This window comes from Pollicipes pollicipes, unplaced genomic scaffold (genome assembly GCF_011947565.3).
Source record: "Pollicipes pollicipes isolate AB1234 unplaced genomic scaffold, Ppol_2.1 Scaffold_7261;HRSCAF=8764_pilon_pilon_pilon, whole genome shotgun sequence".
Classification (NCBI taxonomy): domain Eukaryota; kingdom Metazoa; phylum Arthropoda; class Thecostraca; order Pollicipedomorpha; family Pollicipedidae; genus Pollicipes; species Pollicipes pollicipes.
Window position 1 is genome coordinate 43,512,731 of NW_023597054.1, and position 24,351 is coordinate 43,537,081.

General features: G+C 63.5%; 1 pseudogene; it reads right to left on the reverse strand.

Annotated features, from left to right (window-relative positions):
• Positions 1–127: 127 nt before the first annotated feature.
• Positions 128–24,351, reverse strand: part of LOC119111480 (bromodomain adjacent to zinc finger domain protein 2B-like) — a 39,998-nt pseudogene continuing 15,774 nt past the window's right edge.

Genomic DNA, 24,351 nt, shown 5'->3' on the forward strand with positions numbered 1-24,351 from the left:
CCACTGTGACGTGCCAGGCGAGGTTGCGAATAAAGTTAGATCTGTGTTAGTTCTTCGCACGTCAAGCCGGTTATCGACAGTTATACATACGACACCAGCGTTTTCGAGATAAGACCTTTCGTGGGAATACATAGAAGGCGGTAGCAGGGAACGTCAGTAAGCCGGGTACAACAGGCAATCCGATGAAGTGCAGTTTTAGCACCAGGTACAGAAGAGTATAAATGGAACTGAATGTCATCACTGTAAAAGAAAGAACGCATGCTACTACCAAAACGCTTGCTTATCTCAACAGAAGCTTATAAAGGGTGTTGCATAAAGCGGAACGTGCAAGCACGCTTGAACCAAACTTTGAAGCGGCAAAGTCTCTTTCCATCAACTTACTAAGATTCGATTTTTCTCTGTTCGCTACAACCGCAAGACATACAGTTAGTGGGTTTAATAAGCATTTCACGACACAATACGCAACGATGTAGCACCTGGCTCTACCATGTGCAGCTCTTGACGGAGGTCACCACAGGTGGCTAACGTGATATCCCCGTGAACAGCTAAACATCTTCTGTTTCCAATATCTGACATACATGATGTAAAGTTCGGTCAAATGACAGACACACCGCACAACCCAATTCACACCTTAGTCCATAAGCAGTGCGAAGAGTACCGGGACGCCGCTAGAGCCTCTCTTACCGTATCACAAGACTCCAGTACAGTATCGCGGCAGGTGAGGATCTTGTTTTTGAGCGGCCTCTCGCGGATTCCCCGGTTGTGCAGGGCGTTGGTCAGCTGGTCGATTTTGGTCGCGTCGGAGACCCGCCACCAGCCACACTTGTACTCTGTCGGCACACGGCCTCCGTGAGAGCGCGGCCAGCGCGGCACCACGACCCGCCCACGCACCGCGACGTCACAACTCAGCCAGAAGACACGTGGGCCCAGGGAGTGTCCACGGCGCGTAAGGCGAGCATGAGCACAACCATCCCGAGACCGTTACAAAGACGAGAAGTCGGCAACCATGGCCGTGCCGCCCCACGTGTGGCGAGTGAAACCCTTCCAAAATATCACGCGACGACGAACGACGCAAAATCAACCCAAAAATTAACCCAACCGAGCCAGTCGCCCGTCGGCGCCCGGCCAGCTGCCACCGACCTTGCGGCACCTCCAGCGCCTCCTCGTGCACATCCAGCTTGCCGACGAGCTCGGGGTCGGGCGGCGCGTCCTCGGGCAGCGCGGCGCGCCGCTCCGGCTCGGCCGCCACCGACTCCACCTCGTCGTCCGACAGCTCGGTGATGGTGCTGAAGTCGCACGGCTCCTTGGGCAGCACGCTGAACCACAGCTTCTCGGGCGCCTGAAGCGCCTGCATCAGGTACTGGGACGGCACCAGGCCCAGGCCAGGGATCTGCACCGCGCCGTTCACCTCCTTCAACGAGCCGTTGGCGCCGAGCGACGCCAGTGACGCGTTCAGGTAGCTGATCATGTGCTTGCTGTTGAGCTGCGGCTTGTAGCTGGGGGTGCTGAGGATCACTGACGCCGCCTTGGACGGGGCGGGCACCGGGTTCTCGGCCAGGTGCTTGATGGCGCTCAGGCTGTCCAGTGCCGACGGCTTCGCGTCGGCCGGCTCAGCCTTGACGGCGCCGGCGGCCGGCGGCGGCGCCGGCGTCGCCGCGTCTCCGGCGACCGACTCCGGCTTCACGACACCAGCGGGCGGCGGAGGCGGAGGCAGTGGCGGCGGCGGTGGCGGCGGCGACATCTCGGTCGGCGACTCTGCCTTGACCGGCGCCGGCTCGGACTTCACTTTGGTGGGCGGAAGCAGCGGCGAGCCGGCGTGCTCCCGGCCGTCGCCGTCGCCGTTCACGTGCGGCTCGTCCTCAGTCAGGCCGTTCTCGGCCGGCGTCGGCGCGCAGTCGCCGTTGACCAGCCGCTGCTGCAGCTCCGACTCCGACTCCGACTCCCGCTCCGGTTTTGGCTCCGCCGTTGGCTCCGGTTTCGTCGCCAGATCCGTCTCCGGTTTCGTCTCCGGATCTGTCTCCGGCTTCGTCTCGGGCTGCGGCGCCTCGCCGCCCGCCTCGAGCCGCGCCCGTTTGCCGCGCTGCTCGGCAGGCGAGTCGGCGGCGCGCTTCTCGCCCGCCTCGTCGCCCGTCTCGCGGTCGCGCAGCGCGGCGCGCGCCGCCCGCCGCAGGTCGTACCGCTCGTCGGCGCCCAGCCCGCTCTCCAGCCCCTCCACGTAGACGCCGCCTGCACGCGGCAGGATCCAGTAGGCGCGGTGGTAGCGGTCGTGGCCCAGGCTGGTCGGACGGATGGTGCGGTTGCCTTCAAAGATGTCACGGCTCAGCTGGTTGTTGTGGTTGTTGAGCTGCTCGATCCGCTTGTGCAACTCCTCGGCGCTCATGGCGTTCACGTCTCCGTCATCCTGTCGGCGAGACAACGCTACTGGTTGCCGGCGGCATCAAAACATCCATCCTCGGTTGAGATATGCCTTCCGTCTTCCAGTTACCCAATTTCGTCGCTCAGTATTTACAGCCATTACGCTACTTTTACAGCGACATTTATGAGTTTTACGGCGCTTTGACTGCGCAGTCATATAGCACACTTACATTTACATATATTATATATTTACAGATCAGCTTATACATACGTATATATATATATATATATATATATATATATATATATATATATAAGAGCAACAAAGCCTACAGCTCGTCACCTAACGGCCTCTGACAATAACGGCTGCCGGCGCTCGCCGGGCGGCTGCCGCCGACTCACGTTGATGTCTGTGTCGTCGCCCCTGCTCGCTCTCGTTGCCACTCTCCTTCTCCTCCTCGTCGTCGTCGTCGTCCTTGGTGCTCGTCGGCGTCCTTCTCCTTGGCGGTCTCGCTGAGCCGCGTCGTGTCGCCGGTGTCGCCGTTCTCGCTGGGCTGGCGGCGCCGGCCGGCTCGCCACGTGCCGCTGGGAGAACTTCTTGGCGTGCAGCATCTTGAGCCGCCGCAGCCGGCCGTCCAGCACCCACTTCTCCTTGCGCTTGGCATTCACCACGTCGATCGTGCTCTCGATCTGGGCGAGGCGGAGAGAGCGTCAGTGTTGCAGACCCGCTGAGAGGATGCGGCACGTCACATGCTGACGCTGATGCGCCGGTGTGGACCATGAGCGCATGGGATAAACCTGTGCACACAGCACCATCGACAACCGTGAAAAACAGCCCTTTACAGCAAAGCATGACCCCACCGCATGCAGATTACCAGCAAGCTGCATCGCACCCGGGCGCTGTGCCGGGCCTGGACCAGCCCACGCCTCGCGCCGCACATCCCGTATTGGATCAGGCCCCGATTAAGATCGGCCCGGCGCGGCTCGGGCGCCGCAGCGCCCCGCCTCACCTGGCGCAGCACGGCCTTGTCTGCAGCAGGGTCGTTGCAGAGGTGGGCCCAGCACCTCGGTCTTCTCGGTCGGGTTCAGCGCCAGGTACGGCCGCTCCGCCCAGCCCTGCGACAGTCTGGTTAGTGCGGTTGGCGTCCATGGCGTCCTGGAAGTCAGCGTTCTTGGCACGGCAGTGCGGGTCTCGCTGGTTCGGGCACAGACCCGTCAAGTTCTTCACCTGCGAATGACAGGCGGCCGTTCACAGACCACAACCGAGCCAGCCACTCACGCGTTCGTGACGTCACCACACGCAAAGCTGCAGCTGCCACACCGGTGGCAGCGGCAGACGCCGCACGCCAAAGCTCGCTCCGGACGCTCCTCTCTCCCCTGATCCGGCCCGTGGCAGCGACAGCCAGCCGCTGCCCGGTCACCAGCCGCCGCTCGGCGCCACAGCGGCCGGAGCGCTCACCTTCCCCAACGCTCCTCTCTCCCCTGATCCAGCCCTCGGCAGTGACAGCCAGCCGCCGCACGGCCCATCCAGCTGGAGCGCTCACCTCTCCCGAGGCGCAGGCGAACATGTAGATGCGCAGCACCTCGGAGAGTGCCGTGTGCGTGATGTCCGCCTGGCGCAGCGTCTGGTTGAGCACGGTCACGTGGCGCACCGGGTGCGGGATGCCCGGGTCCTCCACGGCGCACCACCAGGTGGGTCAGCACCGAGAGCTCCTCCTCGTGGTCGGGCTCGTTGAGCAGGCCCTGCTGCAGCGCGCCCAGCGACGGCAGGCTGTCCATGTCGAAGCCCAGCGTCTCGCCGAAGTTGTGCAAGAACTCGAACACCATCAGGCAGTTGGCGAACGCCTCGCCCGACAGCCGCAGGCCGGGGATGCGGTCCAGCTCGGGCAGCGGCTTCTGGTCTGCGGACGGGCGGGCGGGCGTCAGACGCGCGGTCAGGCGGATGGAGCCGGGTGGGACGCCGGCTCAGTACGGACGGGCGGGCGGGCGGCCGTCAGACGCGTAGTCAGGCGGACGGAGCGGGTGGGACGCCGGCTCAGTACGGAAGCGGGCGGTGGGGCGGGGAGACGCGGGTCAGGACGGACGGAGCCGGGTGGGACGCCGGCTTGGTACGGACGGGCGGGCGGGCGGCCGTCAGACGAGGGTAAGGACCCGGTGGACGGACCGGGGGACGCCGGCTCACCCCCGTTACGGACGGGCGGGCCGGGCGGGGCCGTCAGACGCGGCGGGTTCAGGTGGACGGAGCCCGGGTGGGACGCCCGGCTCAGTACGGACGGGGCGGGCGGCGCCTCAGACGCGCGGTCAGGCGGACGGAGCCGGGTGGGACGCCGGGCTCAGTACGGACGGGCGGGCGGGCGGCCGTCAGACGCGCGGGTCAGGTGGACGGGGAGCCGGGTGGGACGCCAGGCCTTGGTACGGGACGCCCTGCCGCCCGCGGGTAGGCGGCCACACAGCGCATCACACGCCAGTCACACAGCACATCACACGCCAGTCACACATAGCCATCACCACCTGGCAGTCACACAGCAACACCCACGGCAGTCACACAGCACATCACACGGCAGTCACCACAGCACATACACGCCCATCACACATCATAGCACATGTCAGTCACACTGCATTATACGTGATCAATTAAAACAGCAGCATCACCACGCCGGTCGCACAGCACATCACACGAAACTACGCAGCACATCACACGACCAGTCACGCGGCACATCACGCTATTCACACAGCACATCACAGTCTATCACACATCACATCACACGTCAGTCACACAGCACACACACTGCAATCACACGACAGCACAAACTTCAACTAAGTGGCGTCCAGCATCGTCGGACAAGTCGGATTTGACCGGACCCGCCACTTGGCCAGACACGCTAAGCCGTCACATGTGTCGCCTTCCGCAGACGAGTTGGTGTGTTTTGCCCGCGGCCACAGAGCAGGGCCTCACCTTTGAGCGCCATGTCCTCGCGCGGCTTCTTGAGCTCGCGGATGACCTCGGCGTCCTGGAGCCGCTTCTCGCGACGGCGCTCCTTCAGCGCGGCGCGCTCCACCTTCATGTCCTCGCGCCGCCGGTCGCGCTCCTCCTGGCGCCGGCGCGCGTCCAGCGCCTTCACCAGCACCATGTGGTGGCGGCGCCGCTCGCGCTCCTGCCGGCGGCGGCCTCGCGTCAGACACCGCCGGCGCACCAGCCGGGAGGGGGCCGATACACCCGCGGCGCGGACCGCCACCCGGGGACGGCCGCTGACAAACTTATGTGGAAAGGAACGCCGAATATATTGGCCAGCGCAACATTCTACGATGTTTGCAAGCCGAAGCGAAAACTTCGCTTGTCCAAAAGATCGATAATCTCATGTGGCTGACGCCTGACGCTGGGCTGACGGCCAGCTCGACTTGAATCGGCGGCAAGCGGGGACACGCAAGCACCGCAGCACATTTCAGGTGCATGCCACAGCGCGTCACGGACGGCCTCGTACAACAGCGACTCCTAGCGGCACCCACCACAGGACAGCGAGGCCTCGCCAGGCCGAGGGCAGGGGAACAGAGGGCGGGGGGGAGTCATGCTCGGCCTCGTGCCCCGGGCCGGGACCGGACGTCCGTCGCCACCCGCTGTACAACCCCGGCACATGCTGCTCAGCTACCTCGCCGCCCGGCCACAGACAGACAGCGCGGCCCAACGGAGCTGCCCGCTCCGACAGCATCCCGACACCAGAGCCGCGCGAGATCGGCCACCACCCGACCCGACCCGACCCGACCCCACCCGCGAGGGACGGGCCGGCCCGCCGGCGCCGGTGCCAACGGAGGCCAGACAGGCGGCGGGGACGGCCGACGACAGAGCGGTCCCGGGCGCAGGTCCGGACGAGCTCGCCCACGCAACGGCGCCGCGGGGCGGGCACCCGGGCCCCGGGGAGCGCAAAGCCACAGCCAAGGTTAGTCACCAGCCACCATTCAAAGCCAAGCAACGTATGCACCAAAGTGAACGTACCACTTCTAGCATATATAGCATCTCTCTCTGTTTGTTCAGCTCCTAGAACAGAGACGGCTCAGTTAGTGTGGCTCTGGACTCACGGGACACCGACAACTACTAACCACGGCCACCTGCCGCTGCCCAGACCCGAACCGGGGCGGTGCACGTGCCACGCGTCAACCCCCGCACGGACAGCCAACCTACGGACCACACGGGTCGCCCGTCCACATGACATAAAGCACGGGTGGGCGCCGGCACAGGAGACGACTGAACGGAAAGCAAACCGAGTGCCGCTTAGTCCCGAGTTGCTGCAACGTCATCCGGTCTCGTGCCCGGAGCGGATTCGGCGCAGGCAGGCGACTTACCTGAGCTTTCCGCAAGTTCTCCGCCACCTTCTGCTTCTCCAGCTCCTCCTGTTTTCTGCGGCGCTCCTGGAACACAATGTGGGTCCAATAAGTCCAACGGGGCGGTACACTGCTGCCGCGCACGGCGAAAAGACACCCATTTTACAACAAAGAAAGCGAGGTCTAGACCAGTGAGCATATGACAATGTAGGAATACACACACAATGGTTAACTGACGCGATACACAAAAATATTACGAATCCAAACATCCCCTGCATTGAAAAGGGGAAGTGTGCAGAATTGGGATACTGAGTCAATGGTTACACAACACTATTGCGTCAGAACTTTATCAGTGCTGCTAACGACCAATGCTGGTTGGTCGCCGGCTGGTGAGCATCCGCTGATGACAGCTCATTCAGCCATGCTCTGGAGGACGTCAGCCAAATCTGATGTCAGCGAACACTCGGGAAAAACAGACGAGACCAAAGCTAAAAAAGCAAAGCAAAGCCACGAAAATTACCTCCAACATCTGGGCATTCTTCAGCTCGCGCTCCTTCTTCTTTTGCTCCTCTTTCAGTTGCCTTGAAAAGAAGTCCATTCGTTTAAATATCACAACCACGGCCCCACGATTAATTAAACGCACCACGCCGTCTCGCATGACCCTCGTGGCAAAGTGCTATCATCCCAACAGCCCAACGTACTCAAACGCATCGGGGCAAAAGAATTCGTAAAAAAGCGCACTAGATGATGTCTATTCCTGAAAGGCAACAACAGGCCCTGACCGAAAATTCTTGGATGCTTTGGAAATTTGGATTAAGCTTGGATTGGATTAAGCTTTGGATGCTTAAGCACCTCAGATCCGACTATGAGTCTGCCTTGAGCCTATTTCTTCAGTTTCTGTCGTCGCGTTTCACGGGAGACGGCAGCGGCGCGGACTGGACCGCTGCGGGGGGAAACGCGAAGGGAGCTCACCTGGCGCGCCGCTCGTCCTCCAGCTGACGCATCAGCTCCATGGCTTGTTGGTAGCTGGAGGAGCCGCCGGAACCGGAGCCGGAGCCGGAGGCGCCGCCGCCCTCGTCGCTGCAATGCCGACCCCCGTCAGCACGCGTGAGTCTCCGGCACAAGCCCAGGCCCATCCCTCGGCCCTCACATAGGTGTACTTCCATCAGCGGGGACAAGTCAGCACAGAGGCGTTGACAATCGCTCTCGAGAGGCGCTCGCATAATACCCAGCGCATACCGTGATACTTTTCATAAGGTCAGAGTAGTAGACAACACAAAAGGTGAGGTGTTAATGTGAAATAAACAGCTCAGACTTGTACTTAAAAGCCTGGAACGATCGCATAAAACGTGCCTGCACGGAATGTCTCGGCTGAAGTGACCCACCACACTGTGCGACGGCGTAGGGTCACGTTACCTTTTGATGTTGATGACGTATGGTTTTTTGAACTGTCGCTTCTTGCCGCCGCCCAGGAGGTCCACCTGCCGTTTGACCTCGGCCTCCGACATGGGGATGCACTCCTCCCCGTCGTCCGAGATCTGCCGCGCGCGGCCAGACGGCGGCCAGTCAGCGATACAGGTCACCAAGGCCACGAGCAAAGCGCAAACTTCGCTCGGAAATCGGGGCATTTCTGCGACTGTGCTTTTAGGTCAAGAGGGCTCCGATGCAGCGTCAGCTGCGCTGTTTTTGAGAGTTGCACACACGAGAAAGTCGGCCGTGAACAAATTGAACAGCGAGGCAGAGGTGACCAGCTGCTACAACGGGCCTCATGGGTAGGCAAGCCACCTTACCTTCAGGTAGTCTCCGATCACGACCTTGCTGCTGAACGTGAAGTGGTCTCTGGTGACGTCACTGATGTTGTTCCGCTCCAGGTACTGAAACAGGACCGAAGGCGTGACCACACAACAGCCAGGCGGAGGCGAGGAGGAGATTTACGCGGCACCGTTACAGAATAATCTCAGGCTAAGGCTGATAAGAACGGGTCCGACCCGTTAAGTACACTTTGCTGCCTGTTTACCTACACGGACAGTCTGGCTCGTGATTCACACAGCGGTGCTTAGTGGAGCAGCCAGGGCATACCACCGTCGCGTGTTTCACGGGCACGATTATCCGTACCCGTCACAGGGAATACTCCTCCCACGTGTCGCCCGGTCGGCACCTCCGACCGTTCACTCCCGCACCATCGACAACGCCTCTCATCCAACAGCCGTCCGCCGCCAGCGCACGCTCCCGCCTTGCCGCACGTACCCGCAGGATGTCGGGGAACTGCCGGAACGCCTTGCCGCACGGCGCGTAGTAGACGACGTCGCCGCGCGGCCCGGCCTGCGTCACCTTGCGGATGGTGGTCTCGCGCCGCCAGCCGCGGTCCAGCGGCACGCGCAGCTTGCGCTCGTCCGTCACCACGCGCCGACGCTTGGACGGCGGCGTGCCTGCGGCGAGGGGGGGGCGGTACAGATGGGCACGCGGTGGAGGGGAGGGGAGCGGTGCCCCAGTTCCGGCGTCAGACCTGGGAGAGCCGCCCGGCACAGTCGTGAAACGTGAGAATCGGTCCTAAACGGGGCTGCGGTGTGTTGTTCGATAACGCCCACACTGCGGTCCCTGAAGGAGACGCGCGGCGTAGTGGACAAGGAAGCGACACCAGAATCGAACAGCGCGGACATCGATCGCAATATAGACATGAATGACGCACACTGATCACAAACGCCATATAGGGTAAGTTCGAGCTCCACCACAAGTCTGCATCCAATTAATTCCACTTTTTCATCTGCCAGCAAAGCGTGCTCATTTCCGACGCCGTCCAATTAATGAACGCCCTCAGAACGCCGAACCGTTTTGTACCACGTCTAACTCTATCAACACGCCGTCTTTGCCACGCTCAATCGAAAAGACCACACCCATCTGTCTTTCAGTGAGCCCAGGCGGCGAGCGCGGCTGGGCGGGCGGCGGTGGCGCACCTTTGCTGGAAGACACCTCGCATTCGGACTCCCCGGCCGAGAGCTCCTCGCTGTCGAGGCCGCTGCTGTCCTCGTACTCGCGCTTCAGCCGCGCCAGGTAGCTGGAATACGGAAAACTGGGGAGTCCCGGCGGCGGGACGGCGCGCACGTTAGTAGCCTGCCAGCGAAGCGGACAGAGCGACAGACGGACAGGGCGGCGGCCGGCGGCCGCGCGCGCGCCGCACGGTGGTTAGAGAGACGGACTGACAGAGACAGACAGAGGGAGAGCGCGCGGGCGGCAGGCCCCAAGACGTTGTACGGTTAATCCATCACCACGGCGAGGTATTGTTGGTACCCATGTTCTCGCAGTGAGCTGAGTACGTGAACACAGGCGTGAACTATCCCACCGGCAACACAGTGTTCATGTGACATGTCCCAAACGAAACACAGAAGACTGAAGGGAGCGAAGGAGGTGAGCATTCCAGGCCAGGGGGACACCAGGAGCCCTGGAGGACCAAGGCCGATCAATATTACCAGGCGTGGGAGCTGGGCTGCGTTGCGCAATGTACCACGCTGCGCATCAACTACGGCCGGAACGTCTCAAATGGGGAACCGGCTACAGTCAAATGAAGGCGGACAGCTGATCAGATCCGGAATGTCGGAGGCGGACAGACGACTGAGGCCGGCCGGTTAGTGGGACTGCGGAGAGCAGATCGCAACACAGGGGGACGGCCGCACGGATAGCTCAGCGTCGGAGGAGATGATAAAGCCCGTGTCGGCGGCGCGCTGCACCGACGGCATGCGTACCTGTTGAGCGGGTCGTCGGTGCTCGAGGTGACCTTGTGCTTGCGGTCGCTGCCGGCCGACTTGACCGACACGGAGTCGTCGTCGTCGCCGGCGGCGGCCGGGGCGGTGGACGAGCGCGGCCGCACCTCGATCGTCAGCTCGTCCGTGGACATCTGCATGGCGCCGCTGCCGCCCGGCTGCAGCGCAGGGCGCACGACTCAGCTCACGGCACGGCGCGGCGCGGCATAGCACGGCACGGCACGGCACGGCACGGCACGGCACGGCACGGCACAGCACGGCGCGGTGCGGCACAACATGGCGTGGCGTGGCTCACGACACGGCACGGCACAATATGGCGCGGCGTGGCTCACAGCACGGCACAGCATGGCACAGCTCACGGCACAGCACGGTACGGCACGGCTCACGGCACAGCACGGCACGGCAGCCGTGGGCCCGCTGCAGTAATGTCTTCAGGAAAGTACTTAATGCTACTGCCGACACAGAATAAAGGGCCTGCAGTGCTGTGCGGGACGATAGGTCCCGCTGCGAGAAATGCACTACGAAATGGCTACGAAAGCTAATTAAATGACTCCGTCTACTCGTGTTTAACAAACAGGTAATGATCGAACGAGCAAACCGATTGTCCCGTCGGCTAACAAACACTCGCAAACACAACGGTGGCATTCTCCACATCCCGCACAGCTGTACAACCTGGAGCAGCGCCACACCGCCGCCATTGAGCTGATCCTCTGCCCACAAGCTCTCGAGACGGAGCCCATCCAGGGACGGGGCGAGGGCCGCCGCCGCCGGTACCTGGCTGTCGTCACCGGAGCGACTGTTGGCCAGCAGCGAGGCCACGGTGTTCTTCTTGGGCCGCGACACGCCCACGCCCAGCTTCTTGGCGCGGCTTCGCCTCTGCCCGGTGCCGCCGCCGCTGCCACTGCCGGTGCCGCCGCCGCCGCCGTACTCCGACATCGCCTGCGAGTGCGGGCCGCGCGTCAGTGGTCCGGCGCGACGCGGCACGAAGAGTGTGGAGCGCAGTCTGCGGCATGCCAGCCGGCACGGCTCGGCCGGTGGCTCACGCTGCCCCACCCAGCCCAGCTGGAGACCCCGGGCTCGGCCCCGCGGTCCACGTGCGCCAAGAGCCTGCCTATGGCGCGACGTCAGGCAAACAGCCGGACACACGGGGGCGCCGCAGAGGACGGGGCGCGTCTCAGGCGACGGCCGCCGCGCTCTCTGGACGCGCCGTCACCAACCTTCTGCGCCGAGGCCATGACGCTGCGGAACTGCTCCAGCTGCTGCTCGGGCGTCATGGGCAGGCCGAGCGCCGCCGCGTAGCTGCTCGGGTCCGGCAAACTTGAGCGCTCTGCGGAGGCCGGCAGCCCGTCAGAGGCGACAGGCGCGGCAGGCCCACTTCACAGCAGCAGGGACCGGCGACTGGCGTACCACCCTCGGACAGGCGAGGTAGGCCCGTCTCACAGCGGCAGGGACCGGTGACAGGCATACCACCCTCGGACAGGCGCGGCAGGCCCGTCTCACAACAGCAGGGACCGGCGACAGGTGTACCACCCTCGGACAGGCGCGGCCGACCCGCCTCGCGCGTTCGCACCAATGCCAGCCGGCCGATCTGTTCAGTAACCGCCCCACCACTCACTCACAGCGTCGCGCAGAGGCCCACCCCGTCACTAGCCTGCCGCCGATCGCACAGCTGGCAGTCGTGCCCAGTCGCCTCGGCGACGGTCGCTCACTTTTGGTCGGCTGTTTCTTGGAGAGGTTGAGCGGCCCGTCGGCGGCGGGCGGCGAGCGGCCGGCGCCGCCCCGCTCCACGGGCGTCAGCGACACCGAGCTGGTCAGCATGGTGGTGCCCTTGGAGGCCACCGGCGTGATGGTCACCTGGGCGCCTGAGGTCGACGCCGACTGGCCCACCTGGTGGCCGGGCACGCCACCTGAGTCAGCAGCGACGGCGGCGGCGGCGGCGACACCGGCCGAGCTCCGGGGATACATACACGCGGCGGGGGGAGCGCGCCTTTGTAAAAGGAACGTTGCGCGCGCCATCGCGGGCCTTTTCATGGAACGTCAGTGACCACGGTGGTCGTGCTGGCGCCACGGGACCATGGCGCAACCGGGATTAGAATGCAGACCCCCCCCATGTGAGAGTCGAGGATTCCAACCAGCAGACCTTTTGTTAACAGCGCACTGTTTCATTTCGCTTTTGCGAAGCGCACTGCCGAGGGGAAGAGAAAACGCAACTACGCTTCGCCACATGCCGGCCTCAGCACGTGTCAGTGACGGCCGAAGCTGCGCAATGCCTCACTTGCCCACCGCAAACTGTCATCCTGTCGATCACTAACGACGCGCCAAGCCTCTAGGTTATGAGCAGGAGCGATGCAGACCCCCCGTGTGGCGGCTACGCGTGCGGCGCATGCACCACGGCCTGCCAGCCGGGCCAGTGTGTCAGGCACGGCACGGCCAAGCACGGTCAGGTCGCTGAGGCCGCAGCGAGCCGCCGACGGAAGCTCGCGCCGCCAGCCAACGTCGCCGCATCGATCCCGCGGCGCCCGTCAGGCGGTTAGCACACGAGGCGGCTTAGCGTGAGCTACTGAACGCCGCGGGCCGCGCCGGCCGCGCCGGGTGTTAGTTAGAACTGACTCAGTTCCCACTAACCGCGCCAGAGTCCTTAGCAACTGGCTTTATCTCCACCTTGGTTCCGAGCATCTCGAGCTCTCGCAGCCGATCGCTGGTGGACTTGGACGACGTCGGTGTGATGGTGACGCTGTCCGTCAGCCGCGTCTGCCGGCAGAGGGGAGGTCAAGTCAGGTCAGGTCAGGTCACAGGGTCCGTACAGCGCCGCCGGCCGCTTCCAAAGGCGCCCACTTTCGGGTCGGTTGCAATCGAAAGACACGCCGGTCGCTCCTCGGGGGCAATCAAAAGTGATTTACGTGTCAGTGGGCAGTGCTTATAATGGATAACGAGCACGGGAAGATCGTCAATCGAAAGATACCATCAGGGACTCGCATGGCTCAATCGCCTGCCGCCCGCAAACGGCGGGACACGGACCTGCCGCCCCATCCACCACTGCTGCATTCAGGAAACAGCCACAGGCTACTCTGGGATGACCCAAGCGTAGGACGGCGGAGACCAGCTCCAAGCGAGAACCGTACAGCACAACTCGCTCCCTCGCCGCACACGGTCGGGCAACAGGGAGGGGCGCTAGCGGTGCGGGCAGCTCAGCACCAGCACCAGCACCAGCACCAGTCCGCCACAATGCGCACGGCGCGGCGGACGCCCGGCCGGGCAGCCGACGTACCTCGGTGGCCGGCGAGCGGCCCAGGATGGAGGAGACGCCGTGCGAGAGCGCGCCGGCGCCGCTGCCGGCGGGGAACGGCGGGTCCAGCGAGATGGTCTTCTTGCGGCCACGGTTGGTGGTGCCGGGCACCTTGGGGCCGCTGATGGACGAGGTGTGCTTGATTATCTCGGTACCGTCCGGCAGCTGAAGGCCGCCCGGACTACTGAAACAGCCGGCCAAGCCCGCCCGGTACAGAACGGCGCCGACGGGCCACCGCCGCCGCCGGGCGCGAGGCGCCGCACGCCCCGCGCGCCGGCCCGACTCGGGGCGAGCGATGAGAGGACGAGCTGCGTGGGACAGGACACCAGCGGCGCGGGACGGAGGCATGAGCGGCGCACCAAACGCTGGCACGTGAGCGGGGTAACGCACACACAGACACGCACACAAGTACACACGCGCGCGCTCACACACGCACACGCACACGAGACGTGCCCGTGAAAATCAAGGCATAACGGAATGGGAAATGAGACAGTCTTTCGCCGTTCTTATCAGGATGAGAGACAGGCGACGTCATATCACCCCAGTAGCTGAGCGTGTCGTTAAGTCGCAATGACGCACGGGGTAGTCTTTTGTTTGCGACCACAATGAAGTCTTAAAAGGGTCCCCAACAAAACTCAGAGCCAACAAGCGACCTTGGTCTTTTTTGTCGTCGATCTCTTCCTCACAACACAACGCTGGTCGGCTTCGTACTACTCGGCTCATCCACTCGTAACACTGGGACGAAGCGTAATGCTTACTGTTGTATGGTCTTAAAAACGGACGATAAGAGAACCAACACGACTTTGTATAAATCCGCCCATGTTAGGAAAGCATCTGGAATGGAGCGGGTGGGCGTTGAGACGTGCACTGAACTCCGACGTGGCAGAATTCCGGAGCAGTTCTCGGAACACGTGAAGATTAAAAGGATGCCAATCAAGAACTCCACCACAGGGAACAGCCACACTTTTTGCCCATCTTACTCCTCGATTCGCATCAGATCGAACACGCCTGCCATGCTGGGGAATAAATCACTACGCGGCCGCCCACCCTTCCAACCCGGGTCAACGCCTGGTGTCTATTTTAACACCCAGACGAGGCTCAAATCGACATAGACGGAAGACTCACTCTTTGGACGAAGAGCTGCTGGGGCTTCCACCACCGTGCGCTTTCATTCCTGGAATCAACAGGTCCCAGTCAGTCTCTGACTGAGTCTCGGCTTCGCATGCTCCGCCGAGCGTTCGCAGGCTACCCACGCCATCTTTTTTGGCCGCCGTCCGCTCTCGTCCGACAGACGCACGGCATATCCGCTGTCGCCGCCGGTTGGCGGCGCCGGCGGCGGACGGGGAGGGCGCCGGCCCAGCGTGGCGGACGTGTGGCCGGCCGCGCGGGGCGCGCCGACGTCGCCGGCCGTGCCATCTGGCCGGGGGCGACGAGGTTGTATTGACGGCGCCGGGCCGGCGCCCGGCCCGGTCCGACGCACCCGGCCGCTCTCACGGCCGCGGCCGCCCAGGACGGCCGGCTCGAGCCACGGGCCAAACACGCCACCGGCAGGCTGCCCGCTCCGAGCGGGCACCGTGCAGAGCTGCGTAGCACGACAGGGCGCCGCACTGGAGCCGGGTCCCTCGCTCGCCCTCAGGCCGCGGTGCGGACCGCAGCGACCCGACCCGACCCCGTCCCGTGCCTCTCACCTGCGAGCGCCTCGTAGCCGAGCCCGGCCAGCGGGTGGATGCCGGCGGCGGCGCCGGACTGCAGCCGGCTCAGGTAGTCCTGCGCCGCCATCTGGTGCATGAAGTTGATCCAGGCGGCGTCTGCGGAGAGAGGCGGCGGCCGGCCGTCAGGCGCGCGCCGCACTCGGGCCGCCAGCTCATACACACACACGGCCGCGGGGCGTGCGAGCGCTCGCTTTACCGCCTGCCCCGGCCGACCCCACACAAGCCTTGCAGTCAAACGGTTGCGTCCGGATGCGGTCGCACCCATAGCTGCGTTCGCGGTGACAGCCAAGAGAGACGACTTCGAGGCGATACCAACAACGTGAAGCAAACCACAATCATTCTGAAAGCGATACCACATTACGCACGTCGGGCCTCCTGGTTGGAGTGGATTGATCACAAACTGGATGGCTTAAAGGTGTACATGGCGGCAAGTGCACGCTCTTGGTTTGTGTAGTATCTAGCTTATTGCCAGGTGCAGTCTTAGGCCGTGAAGATTCTGAGGGACTCGGACTTACGCACGGACTCGACGGGGATTGAGGAGCGAATACTACCTATTACTGCTACCATCGCGGCTGCAATTCAGTCCGAGGCGTTACGAGCGAAGACCAATAGCGAAACTGACAGCATTTCACAGGCTCGAGCGTCTGTGGGCTTCGAAAACGGCCCAACGGAATTGCAATTTACTGCTCAATGTAGTAAAAACAAGAATGATGAACTTTCCCGCAAGCCACAGTCCACTTAAACACCTACTCGTCCCTGTACAGACTGCGCCCGCACCAGCAAAAACACATGGTCACACCACACACCGCCGAACACCGGTCCCCACACACATGTGAGGTCACACCTTCCCGGGGGATCGCGCGGTCAGCCCCCAGATACAGCACGCGTTTGGTGCACACCAGCCTCCTTTCCCGCGGTCAGCATCGGACCGACGTGATTTGTGGCCATTCATACGGCCAGCCATTCATCGGCGTAACAACACTGCCCGGCGGAGCTGGCGTCACGCGGTGGCGTGCCGGCGGACAGGCGGGCCGCTCCGGCTCTCTCTCGCGCGCGCGGCGCCTCTCCCCGCCGCCGCCTCCGGGGCTGCGTCGGCTCCTGTTTGGCTTGGCGGCGCGTCGGGCGCACGCCGCCGCGCGGCGCCCGACGCGCCGCGCCCTATCTGGCCCGCACAATCCCGACCCACAACTGGGACGGCCGGCGGGGCGCGTGACGTCACCGGCCTGTCGCCAGCTGACGCCGGTGCCGGGCCGGCGGCGTGGGCCGGCCGCGCGGCACGACTGCCTCCCGCCGCCTGCCCACGCCCGTCCGGTCGGCTGAGGCGCTCCCCGGGCCCTGCTGTCGCTTTGCTCGGCGGCCACGATCGTGTCCGACCAAGGCCCGGCTGTTCGACACGCTGTTGCTGGACGGGCCCACTGGCGATGCGCTGATTGAGCGGAGATCGTCGGAAACACACCGCGCTGGATCTAGGCGGGCAGCTACCAAACTCATAAAGCCAGCCGGTCGCTCAAACAGCAAACAAAACCGGTCACCTGTCCACGTTTGTGCCGGCGCCAGTAGTGAGGCTCGGACCGAAGCCAGCGAGCTCCGGCGTTCTGTTCCGCAGCCGGAACATCATGCAAATGAATGAATGTACTGGCAAGCTGATCGCGCTGACAACAACTGACAACCCGATACACGCAAGGCCTCGGTCGCCATTTATCAGCGGCAGCGCCCCGGCCGCAGTGGCGGGCGACAACCGGCCCTGTCAATGCACGCGCAACCCCAGATGATGACATCCTGCAAATTACCACGTTGGAAAGCTCGTGCGGCGTCCGCATGGGTTCGGGGCGGCGGCGCTCATCTTGTGCCGACGCGTGGGCGCGACGCGGCGCAAACGTGACGGCAGTGCAGCTGCGGGAAACCCGTCGCCAGCGGTCGGTGTCCAAGGGCGAAATGTCGTCGCCGGTACAAAAGCGGGCGTGTGCACCGACTGCGGGGACTGCTGAGGCCGGGTCGTGACTTGGCACCCGAGCTGTCGCCAAACGCCCCCCCCCCCCCTCCGCTCCACCCCGTCCTTCGCTCGCAAGGCGAGGCTGGCGGCGCTCGTCACCACACGGCCGCTTGATTCCGCGCAGGGCGGGAGTCCGGCCCAGAATACCCTAGTTTGCCGCTCAGTCATCGCGGAATGTATTCCGTGAGATGCTTGTGGGCCGGGTTTAGAGCTGCGCACGGTTACGGAAGAGCAATGACTTGCATTGCAGGAGGGCCTTGGATGGAATTATCGACGAGTTTTTTTAAGTAAGCAGAACTTAGACTGCATCATATTCTGATAGCGTATGCCGCTCACGCATAGCTGACATCCAAATCCGGCGTCCAGATTTAGGAGCTATGTTATTTAGGCTACCATGAAGTCCAAGTTCCCACTTCAGCCTTCATGATTTTAACGTAACCGGCCCCAGACACCTATCTACGGCTTAAATCACACATCTGGCTGAATTCAAGCCAAACCAGCCAGTCCAGTGAGGCGCCGTGTAGGGGCACACTGTACCAACACCGCCCTGCTTGTAACTGAGACGGGCCGTGGCGAGCGGGGACATGCTCCTGACCTAGTCAGGTCAAACGCCCCTCGCGCCCTGACCCGGCGCCCACGTCACGGATCCGCCATAACCAGGCCCTTGTCGGGTCTCACCGTCCAGGGTACTGGCAATCACTTTGGTTACGTCAGAAGCTTGCTAGGAGCCGTATGATAGTGGAAATGGGAATGCTACTGCCGCACAACCTGCTCAAAGGCTTGCCATCGCATGCACTTACTGACACATCACCTGTTGAATCGTGTTATTCGTTCGTGCTGCACCCAACTATATTACCGCACCTTCCGACACCTATTTCCGCGTAAACAATTATGTTACGGGATTCATTACATCAGGAATGTTGATATCCAAACCTGTGGCGGCCGGCTCATTTGCTGACCCTCACGTGAACGCGAAACGGCCCGGCCCGGCCCGGCCCGTCAGGCGCGTGTTCGACATCACAGATTGCATCACCAGGTTCGCTGCTATATGCATGGACGATAGATGCTCTCAGCGGAAGACTAGTTGGCATCCAGCGCCCGCCACCAACGGGCCGCCGCCACTGGCAACCACGACCAGCCAGGCCCCTGATAGCGGCGGCGTTCGCGGCGCCCGGCCGGCCCAGAGCCCCCCCCCCCCCCCCCTGCGTCCGTCCGCCGGACCCCGGGCGGTGGGGGCGCCGGCGTCCCCGTACAGCCTCCCCGGACCGCGTGGAGCCGCCGTCGGCGCGGCAGACGCCATTCGGACGCGGCTGCCGGGGCGCGGCCACCCGCCGACCCGGCCAGCGGCGTCACGCCCGTGACAGGCTGCACAGCTGGCGGCCACTTCCCACCGCGGGCTTCTGTCGGACTCCACAGCCAAGTCGGCTTCCAGTGACGGCGACGCTTTGACAGCGGGGTGACCTTCAAAGCCATGAGCTCTGTCACGGCCTGTGGCGCGTGGCGTGAATTTCTGGGCGGCGTCAAGTTGAAATATATCATATTAAATGGAGCAAACAGCGGGCGGTAAATTGAGTGCGTAAAAGAATGTCGGAAATGACCCGAACGATGGCCGGAACAAGTTGCATGCTGCATTCATGTTGATGGGATATATATATATATATATATATATATATATATATATATATATATATATACATCTCATTGAAAGGGGTATTAGTCGAATATTCCGGGGTCTGTCGTGTCACCGTAAAATGTCGGGCTCCAGCGCATGCGTTTCGGTATCCGGAAGCGGGGTAAATTATGCACAAACGGATCATATCGCCGATGAAAACGGCTGATACCAACCTGCGTCGTTAAATAATGCTTTAAAGGGGTCGTGACTCTAGCTCCAGCCTTGCAAATAAGAGTTCTTTATGCCATATTGCACTCGACTCCCGGGACCCACGCGGTCACCGCGAGGTGCTGCGGTCCAGCACCGGAGACAAGACACAGACGGGAGCTGAGCACGATCCGACACCACACAGCGGAGAGCAATGGTACGACGAGGTGGAAAGTAAGAGGTGTCGGCGGCCGCGCGTGGCCGGCGCTGCCAGCAACGGCAGCGGCGTCACGGGGGCACACCTGGCGCAGTCACGCCCCGCGCCGCGCTCCTGGGCACAAGAGTGGGGTACTCGGAGCAGCGGCACGTCTTCGCCACGCTGCAGACAGCGCAGCAGAAGGAAACGTCAACACTAACAACACCGGCACGTGGGCGCTGCGCTGGCCGGAGCCTATAAGGATTGATGGAGTGTTTGGTACGATGATCTCTATCGCCGAGGCCGTAAATCAGGAGAATGAATGGAGTGGTCTGTCGGCTAACGTTCACGGTGCATACCGATTCCCGTCAGGCCGGTGTTCGGTAGAAGAGTACGGCACGTGAAAGGGCCGGGCCGTGTTCGTGTCTATTAATCGCCGGTCCCGCGCCGCCTGATAAAGTGCGGACTGATAGCGAGCACGGAAGCCCGCCGCTGATTCCACCGCGGTGATGATGGTGACCGGCGATTGTGCGCGAGCTGTCCGTGTCACAGCACATCCCATTCCAATAAGCCGCGCGTCCGTGGCGCGACACCGACCACGCCGGCTGGACGAGGCTGACGTGTGAGGACGGGACCGAGACGGACCGCTGCGCCGCCGCCGGACGGTGGACGCTGAATCACCGGCCTGACTGTACCGCCGCCGACTGCTGGGGTGTGAGGGCGTCTGATGACTGCTGGGGTGTGAGGGCGTCTGATGACTGCTGGGGTGTGAGGGCGTCTGATGACTGCTGGGTGTGAGGGTGTCTGATGATTGCTGGGGTGTGAGGGCGTCTGATGACTGACAGGGTGTGAGGGCGTCTGATGACTGACAGGGTGTGAGGGCGTCTGATGACTGACAGGGTGTGAGAGCGTCTGATGACTGACAGGGTGTGAGGGCGTCTGATGACTGCAGGGGTGTGAGGGCGTCTGATGACTGCTGGGGTGTGAGGGCGTCTGATGACTGCTGGTGACTGCACTGTGGTGTGGAGGTGCCTGGTGCGCGTGGGCAAGGTCAATAGTGGACGCCATCCGACACTGGCCTGCCAGAAGGCCGAGATCTGCCGCAGTGCGGGGAGTGCAGACATGTGTGGACCACTCCACCTGCGAGAGCCTGTCCACCGGACGCCGAACTCCGACACAGAGCGGGCAAATGCAGTCCTGCGGGAGACCGCTCTCGGCGTGGGACCACTCGCCGACTGATGACATGGCACCGACCCCTGCCGCGATGCTAAGACGGGCGAACGTGTCTGGGCCGCCGCCGCGCCGGGAGACAGGCCGGCCACAGGGCCGCGGCACGGCACCGAGGCCGGCTGGCGTCTGGAGCGGTGCCGACGCGCGTCGACCCCGCGCACGACTACTCACTGGCTTGTGACATGCTGCCGAGGGCCGGCGTGCCGGCCATGGAGGCCAGGGCCGCGTGCGCCGCCGCTGCGGACGACGACGTCGACGCCGCCGGCATCATCGGGAAGCCAGGACATCAGCATCGGGTTGAAGCCGGCCGCGGCGGCGCCGCCGAAGATCGAGTGTGCTGAAACAGGCCGGCGGTCAGGTCACACGCGGCGCGCGCACCGTCGCCGGCAGGGACGGGCAGCCCGCCCGCGGCAGCGACACCGGCACAGCACAGCATCGCCGCACGCGCGCAGACGTTCGGAAAACAAGACAGCATTTGCAACCTCTTTCAAATTCAAGCTTCTTAAACTGCTAGCTCGCATCCGCCACTCGATGGGTGTGCAGGCAATCTTGAATGAGTCAGTCCCCTTTCAAAGCAGCTGGTATCACGTTGAGTGATTCCCCGCAGCTGCCCGAACGTTACGCGGTCATAGCTCTCCAGGCCCGCTGACGGGCGATCTCCACAGCCTGTTCCATTTGGCGACCATCGCTCACTGCCGTGGCAGCTACGGTCGACAGTCATTGCCGTGCTTACTCCGACTCTCATCTTATTGGAATCTGGCCGCAATGCCCGACCGCATACAACAGCCATCTCGGACATACATCGGCCATCCATCCCGCCACGCTAGGTCATGTGAACAAGGATCCGCCCTGCACAGACCAGGCTCGCGAACCATCGCGGCAGCTGGGATAGGCACGTCGCCGCGGTGCAGCCTCTCCGGGCATCGCCACATCTGGAGAGCTCGCTTCGGCTTCTTCGGGGATGGGATCAGGAGCGTTGCCGGGACCACGTCATGAGTCGATTGCCCCACCATCCGATGAGTCAATCCCGGCTGCCGCGAGCTTACGTCGGCCGCCAGCGATACAGGATCGCAGGCCGGCCGGGGCACATCTAAACACACATTCCGCTCCATCTAAACGGCACCGATGATGGGAGCGCAGCACGCGGATGCTCGCGACAACACCGTCACCAGACGGCCAGACAAACAGACGGGGACGGGCCGGACGGCAGGGCGGTGGTCGGCGTCAGCGGCCTGCGCCGCCCGGCTCTAACGCGTACTGCAGCGCCGGCCGCCGCGGCCCGCGCCGGGGACGTCCGACGGCGCCGGGCTGCGCCGCGCGCCGCCCGGCCGACCGCTCCCCAAGGACAGGCGGCTGCCGACCATCTGCGGGCGCGACGCTCGACAGCGCCGGCCGGGCCGGAGCAGGGCCGGGACTGGGCCCATATCGGGCGCGTCTCGGCCGCCGCCGCCGCCGCCGCCGCCGCCTGCCCGCTAGCCGGCTGCCGCGCAGGGTCACCTTGTGCGCGCCCGGCCGCGGCCGGTCGGCCGGAGAAAGTCGTGCAGCGCGGCGGCCCTCTGCCGTCCGCCGGCGCCGGTACGGCTTCGCGGGGGCGCGGCGCCGCCGGCGGCGGCGGACCGGACGTTCCGCGCGCCGCGCACGGCGGCCGAGGCGTCGCACGGCCGCCTCGACGCTATCGGCCGAGGCTCTGACGCGCCGTTTTTCATGGCGGCCGCCGAGGTAAACGACCCGGCAGGCAAAAACGGCCGCTCCCCCTACAAAGGATGCACGGCGACACGCAGCAACCGGTGCAAGAGCGACCCGCTCCATCACGCCCAACGTAACAAATGGGCGCGCCCCAGAACGACACGTGTCACACACCGGGGCGAAGGCGGCGCAGCAGCCGACGCCGGTTGTCGCGCCGGGGCGGATGCCTTTAATGCGCAGGAGTCGAGTCCCGGTCCCACGACCACGGACCCTGAGCCTGACGCGCAATTGGCGGCGCCACTGACGCCCCGACAGCAGCCCGCGATATCCAGAACATCCTCCCCACAACGCATGCTTCAGCCCGTGGCTCCAGCCGGAGCCGGCAGTGCGTGCCGCAGGAGACGTCGGCTGCGCAGCCGAGCGAGGGCGGCTTTCGCGGGCCGGGGGCGGCCGGGAGAGAGCGGCAGCGGCCGTGCAGCGCTGGCCGGCCGTGCCGGGGCGCCGGTGACCGGCCGGCGGCGGCGGCGGCGGCGGCGCTATCGAGCCGGCGAGAGTCGCCCGCAGCCGGCCGGCGCCGAACAAAGCGGCGGCGCTGACGCGGCCCGGCGGACACCTGCGCCGCCGGCCGCCGGCGGCCCGTGACGGCCGGCTCACGCGCGCGCCCGCGCACGCTCTCCCCACTCACATACAGACAGGGACGGCGGGCAAGTCCGGGCGCCGGGGCCGCAGCAGGCGGTGACGGGTCGTCAGGGGGCAGCGGGCCAGCCCGGCCCGCCGAGGCAGGCACGTCTCCCGGGACACGGCCGCCATTTGCCACAACACGGAGCCGCGAGGCAAGGGCCCGCCCGCCGCCGCTGGGAAGGTTGCCCGCATAAGCGTCCACCGTGCATGACGAGGCGGGTTCTCGAGGGGGTTATTCCATCCGATGCGGCATAGCCTGCATGAAGCAGGTCGATCGGACAGCCGAAACTGTCGCTGATCCGGGCATGTCCCGCCGACATGTCGGCAGGGTTTGTGGGGGTAGATCTCCCGACAGGCTGACAGAATGGTCTTCTGAGCGGCGGTCCACCCGTCGGTCGAGCTCAAGAGGGCAGCATCTCAGCCCGACACATCGATCGATAATAGGGTATCTGAGGGGCGATTTACCAGATACATTGGTGGTTTAATGCCAGGCACGGCCGAAGAGGTGGGAATTCGGACGCGAACGTTTAAAGTGTAATTGTTGCAGCTTAAATTACGTATTTTACACCTACGAATGGAAATTCTCTGAATGCCCTTTTATCCTCGTCATGTGCACAATCATCTCGACATAAGCCTTATCTATGAATCAATTTATCGATACCCCTTTTCACTACGCCATCTATTTAACAGCACTGACTGTAAAACTAACAACTTGTCACATTAACTGCGTAAAACAAACAACTCGCACCAATCATTCCGCAAAACTACAACTACTCAGTGTACTACTAACACACACGGCCCGCCAGCAATCTACAAACATAACGAGAGCAGCAGCGCCATTCAGAACATTTCAAACAATGGCAGCCGGGCGATGACAACCTTGAACGGTCCAGCCGAGCGGACGTAATGCGCCCAGCAAAGTGGTCAAGTTTCATGAGGGCTGCTCGCCCATATCCTACGGGCATGGACGGGTGGAGGCCCACATCCTAAGGGCATGGACGGGTGGAGGCTCGCCCATATCCTACGGGCATGGACGGGGGGAGGCCCATATCCTAAGGGCATGGACGGGTGGAGGCCCATATCCTACGGGCATGGGCGGGTGGAGGCTCGCCCATATCCTAAGGGCATGGACGGGTGGAGGCCCATATCCTAGGGGCATGGACGGGTGGAGGCTCGCCCATATCCTACGGGCATGGACGGGTGGAGGGACGGTGCTTGAGTCCGGCTTTGGACCACGTGTCACGGACACACCCAAGCAGCTATGCTAACAGTAGTTCATATACTGGAGGGAAGCACATTTTTTTGGTCACGTGCTCTT